The sequence below is a fragment of the Macaca mulatta genome, chromosome 11 (genome assembly GCF_049350105.2).
Source record: "Macaca mulatta isolate MMU2019108-1 chromosome 11, T2T-MMU8v2.0, whole genome shotgun sequence".
Classification (NCBI taxonomy): Eukaryota; Metazoa; Chordata; class Mammalia; order Primates; family Cercopithecidae; genus Macaca; species Macaca mulatta.
Genome location: NC_133416.1, coordinates 11,847,715 through 11,859,857, shown reverse-complemented (window position 1 = coordinate 11,859,857; position 12,143 = coordinate 11,847,715). Strand labels below are relative to the sequence as shown.

At 39.4% G+C, this 12,143-nt stretch overlaps 1 protein-coding gene across 11 annotated transcripts in view; it reads left to right on the top strand.

The window, feature by feature from the left end:
- The window catches only part of RIMKLB (ribosomal modification protein rimK like family member B), a 104,985-nt gene that overhangs the window by 65,291 nt on the left and 27,551 nt on the right, over window positions 1-12,143 (top strand).

Below are 12,143 nucleotides of genomic sequence, written 5' to 3'. Positions count from 1 at the left end.
CTAAATTAAATCTGTTGGTAATATATTTGCTGTCAAGCAGGAATAAAATGTGAAATGCCTGCAGTAGTCCTCTATTATCTGTGGTTTCAGTTTTCAGGGTTTCACTTGAGATCAACCGTGGGCTGAAAATAATAAATGGAAAAATCCCAAAATAACACAGAAGTTTTAAATTGCCTCCATTCTGAGTAGACTGGTGGAACCTCATGCTGTCCCACTCTTTCCAGCCTGGGACATGAATCATTCTTTGTCCAGCATCTCAATGTATGTGCTTCCTGCCCATTAGTCCCTTAGTAACCCTCTCAGTTATCAGAATGACTGTCAAACTGCATCTGTATTGCAGTGCTTCGTTCAGGTCATGCTTATTTTACTTAATAATGGCTCCAAAGATGCTGGCAGTTCAGCTCTGCCAAGGAAAAGCTGTAAAGTGCTTCTTTAAGTGAAAAGGTAAAAGTTGTCAACTTTATAAGGAAAGGAAAATACCATATACTGAGGTTGCTAAGATCTATGTAATAAGATTGAATCTTCTATCCATGAAATCATGAAGAAGGAAAAGGGTTTGGTACTATTAGTGGTTTCAGGCATCCACTGGGGGTGTTGGAATGTATCCCCTGCAGATAAGAGGAGACTATTGTATTTTATAATGTTGTGCCTAGGATTACTTGATGTGTATAAAATGCTCTGGTGTGGAATCTGACACATAGTAAATACTCAGTAAGTGATACTGTTATTAACTGTTGATAGAAAATAATATTCTACTGTTTATGCAGAGTACTTTTGGCAGTTGTGAAATTGGATGATCTAATTCTGTAAGACTATTGTCTGAGAGGTCATGGGTGTACTTACTAAGTTGAGCTAGAAAAAGAAAGATAATTTATCTCAGGTTTTAGAATTCCAGTTATAAAATTATATTTCTTTTATAAACACTTGTAGGACTATTCAAAACATTAACTCATTTTATTCTTTTAATAATCCTATGGGGCAGATTGCTTAAATTGTTTGCCCCAAATCAGAAAGCTTTTAAGTAGTAGAGCCAGAATTCAGACTCAGAAAGTCTGTCTTCAGAGTTTGGAACATGTTCATATTTCCTCCCTTTTCCTGCATGCAAAGTGGTGTAATATAAATATGGTTCTGTCCCTTATTTTTTTCTTCACTAGATTCTCTAGGAGTTGTGATGCACATGGTCATATATTTTGTAAATGATTAGCTTCTATGCCTTTTGTTTTTCTTACCTTGATGGATTCAGTAGGACCTCCAGCATAATGTTGAACAAAAGTGGTAATAGTACATACACTCTTTATTATGCCCAATCTTTTTTTTTTTTTTTTTTTTTTTTGAGACGGAGTCTCGCTCTGTCACCCAGGCTGGAGTGCAGTGGCCAGATCTCAGCTCACTGCAAGCTCCGCCTCCCGGGTTCACGCCATTCTCCGGCCTCAGCCTCCCGACTAGCTGCAACTACAGGCGCCCGCCACCTCGCCCGGCTAGTTTTTTGTATTTCTTTTTTTTTTTTTTTTTTTTTTTTGAGACGGAGTCTCACGCTGTTGCCCAGGCTGGAGTACAGTGGCGCGATCTCGGCTCACTGCAAGCTCCGCCTCCTGGGTTCACGCCATTCTCCTGCCTCAGCCTCCTGAGTAGCTAGGACTACAGGCGCCCGCCACCGCGCCTGGCTAATTTTTTGTATTTTTAGTAGAGACGGGGTTTCACTGTGATCTCCTGACCTTGTGATCCGCCCGCCTCGGCCTCCCAAAGTGCTGGGATTACAGGCTTGAGCCACCGCGCCCGGCCTGTATTTCTTAATAGAGACGGGGTTTCACTGTGTTAGCCAGGATGGTCCCGATCTCCTGACCTCGTGATCCGCCCGTCTCGGCCTCCCAAAGTGCTGGGATTACAGGCTTGAGCCACCGCGCCCGGCCTATTATGCCCAATCTTAAAGGGAGTGCTGTGATTTTTTCTAGTAAATAAATCTGATGTTTAAAAATGTAGATTTCTTTTTTTTCAAGTAACCCTTTACCAGATTAGGGACGTTCACTTCTCTTCTTAGTGAATAAGAGGCGTTTATTCTTAAACCACATACTTGTTTCCTTTTTTTTTCCTTGATTTATGGGACTATAATGGTTTTACATAAACACTTGTTTAATGGTCTTTTGTTTTTAACTATTCTAGTGGGTGCAAAATAGTATCTAATTGTGGTTTTATTTTATGTATCCCAACTCACTGATGAGATTGAGTATCTTCACATATTTGTTTGGTATCCTTATTGATAAAGTGCCTATTCAACTTTCGTGTCCATTTTGTTATTGGATTGTCTGATTGTTTTACTGTTTTAAATGTCTCATCTGTGGCTTGCCTTTATCTTTCTCAATAGTGTCTTGACAAATAGAAGGATTTAATGTAATCCAACTCTTATTGTTTATGGTTACGCTGTGTTTAAGAAATCCATCTCTATCTTGAGATTATGAAGAAACTCCCCTGTGTTATGTTTTAGAGGTTTTATAGTTTAGCTGTAAATATATAAATTTACAATCCACCTGGAATTAATTTTTATGGCTAATGATAGGTATCTTACTCATGGGTTATAGGTGGTAATGTTGAAACCATCAGCGATCCCCACACTTTGGCCAGCTCCAAAACTCTAATCCCAGACTCCTTAGGGAGACAAATTTGAGGTTCATGCCCATCTCCTCCTTTGGTGACCCTGTGACAAAACTTTCTCTGCTGCAACCTGATATCTCAGCATATTAACCTGCCGTGTGCATCAGGCAGTAAAACCTATTATTGTTACAATGGTTTCTTTGCACTTGAATATTTGGTTGTCTCAGCATTTTACAAAGGAGACTGACCTTTGCCCTTTGCTTTCCAGTGTTACCGTTCCAATGAATCAAGTAATAGGTGGGATTTCTGGGCTATTTGTTTTCTTTCTTTCTTTTTTTTTTTTTTTTTTTAATTGTCCTTTGTACCAATACTACACTGACTTAATTACTGTAGCTTTATAGTGACATCCAGTAGAATAAGCCCTCTTTTTTCAAGAATGTTTGTCTATTTATGATTCTTTGCATATATATATTAGAATCAACTTGTCAAAGTTCCACAAAAATGTCACTTGGAATTTTCACTGAAACTGTATCTATCTATAGATTACTTTGGGAAAAAAATATTCATACTATACCATCTTCCTATCTGTAAACATGATCTGTCCCTCTCATCATCTTTAATGTCTCTAATAATGTTTTGTAATTCTATCCTCAGAGATCTTATACATCTTTCATTAGCTATATCTTATTCCTGTGAATTTTATGGGTTTTGCTGCTATTGTAAATGACACAATTACGATTTTTTCATTTCTAACTTTTTGTTGCTGATTGTATTTTGTACAGAGTGAGACTCCATCTCAAAAAAAAAAGAAGGATGTTTTTGTCCCTGACAAGACAATAAGAATAAAAAATCAAGTTAATCTATCCTGTGAGAAACAGAAATTGTAACAATATGTGACTCAAATCACAGCAAGAAAAGTCTAGGCCCCTAGTCCACTTTGAAAAAGGGCAAACTGAATGGTTGTTGAATTTTATCAGTTTTTATCCTTTTAGTGAATGAATAAAAAGGATTTTTTTCTCTTTTTTCTGTGAACATGAATTACCTGAGTGGTTTTTCAACTTTGAACTTTACAACCTACCTTGTTTATGATTAATTATATTGCTGTATAGAATGTCTTAATATTTTGTTGAAGATTTTTACATTTATGTTTGTGAGATTGGTTTACAACTCCACTTGAAATGTCGTTGTCAGTTTTTCTGCTAACGTATTTTGGCTTCATAAAACAGGCTGGAGCGCGCTTTGTTGTTGTTCCTTCTTTTCTGGAAAAATGTATAGATTTGGTATTATTTCTTCCTTGAATGTCTAATGGAAATCACCTTTGAAAGACACCTGGGTTTAGAATTTTCTTTGTGGGAAGGTTTTAAGTGAACAGAAAATCTGAAAGAATGGAATGATGAGCAAGTATATTTTTGCTACTTAGAGATTGAGTTTAACAGGAACCTTTTATCATAATTCTTTCATATCTTCTTGTTCATATATATACATGCAAAACTTTTTTGGGAGGGCATTAACTTTTCAAATAGCCATCTTTGTGTCATTTCACTCCTAAATACTTCAATATGTCCATCCAAAAAAAAGGTTACCTATATAATCTATATAATCCATTAGCACACCTAAGAAAATTATCAACTCTCTAATATTATCTAATATATGCTCTTGAATCAGATTTTCTTAGTTGATTCCAAAATGTCTTTTTTTGGTTAGTCTTTTCAGATCAGCTCTGGTAAGGTTCATGCATTGCGTTTGGTTGTAATGTTTGCTTAGTCTTTTAAATCTAAAGCAATCTCCCCATCTCTCTTTTTATTTTTTATTTATTTTTATTATGATTTTTTTTTTTTTTTCCGAGACAGAATCTCACCCTGTGGCCCAGGCTGGAGTGCAGTGGTGTGATCTTGGCTCACTGCAGCCTCCCTCGTAGATGGGATTACAGGTATGCGCCACCACACTCAGCTGTGAGGCTTCACCATGTTACCTAGGCTGGTATTGAACTCCTGACCTCAGGTGATCTGCCTGCCTCAGCCTCCCAAAGTGCTGGGATTACAGGCGTGAGCCAGTGCACCTGGCCTCTGCATCTTTATTTCTGCAATGACATGAAGTGATCAGAACACTTAAAATGTCTCACATTCTGCAGTTGTTTGATCATTTCCTTTTGATGTTTGCCTCCTAGAGTTTTGTGTAAATTGGCTCAATTATATCCAGGTTACACAGTTTAGACAAAAAATTACTTCAGTGTGTACTTCATAGTACAGACAAACAGAAGCACAAAATGAGAGTCTGTGTCACTATTAGTGATTTATTAGTTCACATTCTTTTCTAAAAGAGTTTTCTCTACTAGTGATGAACTATAGTGCCTCCTGAAAAGAAAGGTTAAGTAAATGTAATTTTCCCGCTTTACTAGTTTTGGGAATAAGGATTTATGTACAGATAGTCTCTGATTTACAGTGGTCTAATGTAAGATTTTTCAACTTTACAGTGGTGTAGATAGAAGTGATAAACATTCAGTATGCTACTTGACTTCGAGGAGCATCTGTAATAATCCCCTCCTGAGGTACCAAATGGGGCTTTTTTACCGTTTCTCCATATTCATTGTGGATTCATGGACTTTTTATACTCATTGTGTTACCAGTTCTTTTTTGATTGCCAGATCATCTCAAATTTAGCTAGTGGGAACACCTCCAGTTGTCTCCTGTGTCCTTATAACACATCTCCATTAGTCTTTGAGTGCTTCCTTAATTTTTGACACAAAGATTGTGTGGGCTTTTAATTTTATACAAACAGCAACTTTACTTGAAACTTTTAGTTAAAAATCTGAAAATACTATAAGCTTTCAAAAGATTTCAGAAGTCCAGCCAGGCGGGGTGGCTCATGCCTGTAATTTCAGCACTTTTGGAGGCGGAGGCGGGCGGATCACCCGAAGTCAGGAGTTGGAGACCAGCCTGGCCAACGTGGGGAAACCCTGTCTCTACTAAAAATACAAAAATTAGCCAGGCGTGGTGATACTCGCCTGTAATCCCAGCTGCTTGGGAGGCTGAGGCAAGAGAATTGTTTGCACCAAGAAGGCAGAGGTTACTGTGAGCTGAGATTGTACCACTGCACTCCAGCCTGGGTGACAGAGCAAGAGTCTGTCTCAGAAAAAAAAAAAAAAATTCCAGAAGTCCTAAAAAATCATCTGGAACGCTCAAGGATGGAATAAAAGTAAATATCAGTAATGAAGAGGCTGCCATTTTTCTGTTCCTCAATTCCTGGGAAGAAAACCACTAGTGCTTACTATTGTTAAGAGTATAGCCAAACTCTGCTTTCAAAACACAGAAGTTTATAGTAGGTCATCTGAGAAGTTCCCCCCACTTAATTATGGGGAAGGAGAGATTGTTACCATTCAGACTGGAGCATAATCAGCCCTTAACACTGTATCACTCTGCTTTGACAAAAGCACCTTTTAATACACAATACCTTTTATATCCTAATAAAAAAGGAAGAAAGATTGCTTCCCCACCCCATTGCTGTTCTAGGGTTAACTTATTAATCTTATTGTTATGTGAGCACTTTATTATACACCTCATCCAAAACTTATATCTAAAATATTTGTACCGAAATCTTAATTTCAGTATTAAGTCAACAAGCTAGATGAAAAATTTTATAAGTCGGGATTTAAGATGTTTATTAAAAAAACAATATATGTTAGAGGAGATGGGGTTAAAAACAAAGCACATTCAGTTGGAATACATGTTTTTACAGTGAGTAATGGAATCGTGGATAAAGTTCTTCAAACAACTATGTGCTTCTGTTTACTAAATAACATGAGTCTGAGGGAAGAAACCATTCTCTTATATCCATTTACAAGCTCTACATCAAAGGTATGAGTGATATTTGGTGAGTGCTCAAGAGATCAGTAGCTCATAAGGCAGAATCCTAAGAGATGTGACTTTGCCTTTTTGGCTCACATTCATCTTTCCAGCCTTGGATCCCTTCTGCTTTCCTAGAATAACATCAGGTATTTGTTAGAGGAGGCGTTGAATTTCTTTCCATCCTCACTAATACCCCCATAGTGCACTGTGTAGATCCAACTATACTTTGGGTTAGAGCACTCCCATTTTCCGGTGGCAACAAATAGACTGTTTATACTGGAGAGTGGAACAGTTTTTTGCACCTTTATCCCATTTTTAAAAAACAGCAAAAGTTATTTCCAGGTTAACATAATGATAGGGTAATAATGGTTGAATTTTTTCTTGACAGTTTACATTGTCTTCCTTATAACTCAAGCTTTTCTCAAAGCTTGCTTTGTTTCTTTCATTTAATGGTTTTGGTTGTTCTCTCCTGATTTTCTTATTTTTTATAATGCTATTTAATAATTCTAGATTTTGCTGGTTTTTTTAACTTTTTAATTTTTTTTTTATTTTTTTGAGACGGAGTCTCGCTCTGTTGCTTAGTATGGAGTGCAGTGGCACAATCTCTGCTCACTTCAACCTCCGCCTCCTGGGTTCAAGCATACCTCCTGCCTCATCCTCCCAAGTAGTTAGAATTACAGGTGTGTGCCACCATGCCTAATTTTTGTATTTTTTTAAGATAATTCTTTCTTTTTTTTTTTTATTATTGTACTTAAAGTTCTAGGGTACATGTGTCAACATGCAGGTTTGTTACCTAGGTATACATGTGCCACGTTGGTTTGCTGCACCCATCAACTGGTCATTTACATTAAGTATTTCTCCTAATGCTATCCCTCCCCCAGTCCCCCACCCCACGACAAGCCCCAGTGGGTGATGTTTCCCGCCCTGTGTCCATGTGTTCTCATTGTTCAACTCCCACCTGTGAGTGAGAATATGCAGTGTTTGGTTTTCCGTCCTTGTGTAATTTTTGTATTTTTAGTAGAGACGGGTTTTGCCATGTTGGCCAACTAGTCTTGAACTCCTGACCTCAAGTGATTTGCCCACCTCAGCTTCCTAAAGGGCTGGGATTATAGGCATGAACCACTGTGGCTGGCCTTGCTATTTTTTTTTTTTTAACTGACTTTTTCCCTTTAAGTTTTACCCTGGCTCTTATTGAAGTCCTTGATGTCTCTTTTTTACTTTCATATTTTCAACTTACATATTCTTATTTCTTTAGCTATTCTCAGGCTGATTCCCATAAGTGAATATTTTTTTTTTTTTGAGATGGAGTTTTACTCTTGTTACCCAGGCTGGAATGCAATGGCATGATCTCTGCTCACTGCAACCTCCGCCTCCCTGATTCAAGCGATTCTTCTGCCTCAGCCTCTCAAGTGGCTGGGATTTTATGCATGAGCCACCACGCCTGGCTAATTTTTGTATTTTTAGTAGAGATGGGGTTTCTCCATGTTGGTCAGGCTGGTCTTGAACTCCTGACCTCAGGTGATCTGCCCATCTCAGCCTCCTGAAGTGCTGGGATTACATGTGTGAGCCACTGCACCCAGCTCTTTTTTTTTTTTTGACAAGGAATTTCACTCTGTCACCGAGGCTGGAGTGCAGTGGCTTGATCTCAGCGCACTGCAACCTCCGCCTCCTAGGTATAAGCGATTCTCCTGCCTCAGCCTCTGGAGTAGCTGGGATTACAGACACCTGCCTACTATGCCTGGCTAATTGTTCTATTTTTAGTAGAGACAGGGTTTTACCATGTTGGCCAGACTGGTTTCGAACTCCTGACCTCAGGTGATCCACCCACCTCGGCTTCCTAAAGTGCTGGGATTACAGGCATGAGCCACTGTGCCTGGCCCCATAAATTAATATTTAAATATGAATATACAGCTTTCACTCCACCAATATGACTGTATACATATATGTATAGTTCCAGTCTACATTTCAAGTACAGTAATTCTACTTTAAAATCCTTATGTCATTACCAAAGTCTTTCCTATCTAGATCCAAATCCAACATCTTCTGCCCCAAACCAGCTTCCCTTCTTAACATTCCCATTCTCTGTATCCTTATCTCAAAATTTTTCATCCTCAAACTGGCACCGAGGCTTTTTTTCAATTTTTAGAATGCTCTTTGGATTTGCTTATCTAGGCAAGTCACTGCTAAAGCCTAAGAAATGATATCAAGGGCCGGGAGCAGTAGCTCATGCCTGTAATCCCAGCACTTTGGGAGGCTGAGGTGGGCAGATCACCTGAGGTCAGGAGTTCGAGACCAGCCTGGCCAACATGGTGAAACCCCATCTCTAAAAAATACAAAAAGGCAGCGGGGCGTGGTGGTGCATGCCTGTAGTCCCAGCTACTCAGGAGACTGAGGCAGGAGAATCGCTTGAACCCAGGAGGCGGAGGTTACAGTGAGCCAAGATTGTGCCACTGCACTCCAGCCTGGGCGACAGAGTGAGACTCCGTCTCAAAAAAAAAAAAAAAAGAAAAAAAAATATCAAGATGCTTGTAGCAAATGATTGTGAGGAGAATGGTGTTAGCCACAGGCAAACCTCACATCTGCTGATGACCACATACCTATCCATGGTGCTCCTGGAGAATAATTTCTACTTTTTTCACCTTCAAATAAAACCTTTTTTCGCTTTTAGGGTCAGGGTCTTTGTCATCCAGGTTGATCATAGGTCACTGCAGTCTTAAGCTCCTGGACTCAAATTATCCTCCTACCTCAGCCTTCTGAGTAACTAGGGCTACAGATACACACAACCACACCAGGCTAATTTTTTTAAGTATTTTTTTTTAGAGATGAAGATCTCATGTTGCCTAGGCTAGTTTCGAACTCTTGGTCTCAAGCAATCCTCTTCCTTCTGTCTCCCAGAGTGCTGGGTTTGCAGAGTAAGCCTGGCCAAAATTTCGTGTAATTGTCATCTTGTTGGTAGATTCTCAAGATGGAATTCTGTTGGCAGAGGAGTATATAGAATATGCTTCTATTCCCTGCTATACATACAGGGGAATAATTAAAAGATGGGTTGGCATGGACTATCAGCAGGCAATATCCAGCACAGACTCTCAATTCCTAATCAGAACAGATATAAATTCTTTAGTTCAGATCATATGGCTTTGCATATTTGACACTTTACCTGACCAGCCATATCTTTTACTGTACATCAATACAAGTCACAGAGACACACACACACATATTGTTAACATTTTTGCCCCGTGATTTGTGCTCTGCCTTACATTTGAATTGTCCTTTCTCTTTTTTTTTAAACACACACACCCTCGGCTCATGGTTTGTGCCTTAATTTTGCCATTAATTCTACCTCCCTGATTTTTCTTCCATCAGAACTACTACCGTGTTTAAAAGTTAATACCATAAAAATTAGTGTCTGTCTCCCACTAGAAAGCTTCTTGAAAGCAAGGACCTTATTTATCAATCTATTTTGACCATATAGAAAAGAATCTGACACATAGTACTTAATATTTACTGGATGAATGAATATCAGGTTTTTTTGTTTTTTTGGTTTTTTTGATAGGGAGTCTTGCTCTGTCGCCCAGGCTGGAGTGCAGTGGCACAATCTCGGCTCACTGCAAGCTCCGCCCCCCCCCCCCCCCCCCGGGTTCTCGCCATTCTCCTGCCTCAGCCTCCTGAGTAGCTGGGACTACAGGCGCCCGCCACCGCACCTGGCTAATTTTTTGTATTTTTTAGTAGAGACGGGGTTTCATGTTGTTAGCCAGGATGGTCTCGATCTCCTGATCTCGTGATCCGCCCGCCTTGGCCTCCCAAAGTGCTGGGATTACAGGCTTGAGCCACCGCGCCCGGCCGAGTATCAGTTATTAGTAAGGAATTGATCATATGGTGTATCTATAAAATGTAATCCATTCAACCCACCTAAAGTATTGAAATAAAGCTATATATGCTCTGATACAGAAAGATGTCTCTGATTTTTTTTTTTTTTTTTGAGATAGAGTCTCACTCTATTGTCCAGGCTGGAGTGCAGTGGTGCAATCTCAGCTCACCGCAACCTCCGCCTCCTGGGTTCAAGAGATTCTCCAGCCTTAGCCTCCTGAGTAGCTGAGATTACAGGCATGCACCACCACACCTGGCTAATTTTTGTATTTTTAGTAGTGATGGGGTTTCACCATGTTGGCCAGGCTGGTCTCGAACTCCCAGCCTCAGGTGATACACCTGCTTCTGCCTCCCAAAGTGCTGGGATTACAGGTATGAGCCGCCACTCCCGGCCAATAATTTTAAGTGATTATATATCTATATATGTTTCTGTATACTTAGATGACAGTAGGGAAAATACGTACTAATAACGTTAAGTACCTAGAATGTTGTATGGAAGGTGAATATGTTCTGTATTTTTGTGTTTGAATGTTTTAAACAAGTGTAGTAGTCCTTCCTAGCCACAGTTTTGCTTCCCATGGTTTTGCATGCTGTTTTTAGTTACCCGTGGTACAGTATAATAAGATTTTGAGAGAAAGGGACCACATTTACATAAATCTTATTACAGTAATTGTTATAATTGTCCAGTTTTATTACTAGTTACTATTTCTTACTGTGCCTAATTTATAAATTAAACTTTATCACAGGTATGTGTGTATAGGAAAAAGCACAGTATATATAGTTCTCAGTTTAGGCTTTCCACAGTTCCAAGCATCCATTGAGGGTCTTGAAACGTTCCCCACAGACAATGTGGGATTACTCTGTATGTGTGTGTGTGTGTGTGTGTGTGTATGCATGCATATATATATACACATAAAATTTATATATACACTATATATATTTTATATATATATGTAGTATATATTTTTTTAATGAAAATAGAGTTTAAGAAGCCGGGGCAGGCGCGGTGATATGCCTGTAAGCATTTTGGGAAGCCAAGGCAGGTGGATCATTAGGTCATGAGTTTGAGACCATCCTGGCCAACGTGGTGAAACTCCGTCTCTACTAAAAATACAAAAAAGCCAGGCGTAGTGGCAGACGCCTGTAGTCCCAGCCACTTGGGAGGCTGGGGTAGGAGAATTGCTTGAACCCAGGAAGCAGAGGTTGCAGTAAGCTGAGACCAGCCACTGCACTCCAGCCTAGGTGACAGTGAGACTTTGTCTCAAAAAGAAGCAACTCATATAAATACCTTGTTTGTGTATTATTTGGGGTCTCCCTAAGTAGAATGGTATTGGGTAAATATTCAAGAAACTTTTCTCTTAAAAAATTTTCTTTTTTCATTATAGAGACATATGTTCTCACTTTTTTAAAAAGCATACAAAACATAATATAGAGAATTACATGGAGCACAATATTAAAATTTTCTCTTCAACCTTCCTCTTCCTGCCTTGCCACCCAGTCACATTCATAGGAAGCCAGTTAAATTGTTAAACCACTTAGATTTATTTATTTATTTATTTATTTATTTATTTATTTATTTTGAGTCTCTCTGTGTCACCAGGCTGGAGTGCGGTGGTGCGATCTCGGGTCACTGCAACCCCCATCTCCCTGGTTCAAGTGATTCTCCTGCCTCAGCCTCCCAAGTAGCTGAGATTAGAGGCGCCTGCCACCACACCCAGTTAGTTTTTGTATTTTTAGTAGAGTTGGGGTTTCACCACGTTGGCCAGGATGGCCTCGATCTCTTAACCTCGTGATCTGCCCGCCTTGGCATCCCAAAGTGTTGGGATTATAGGTGTGAGCCAC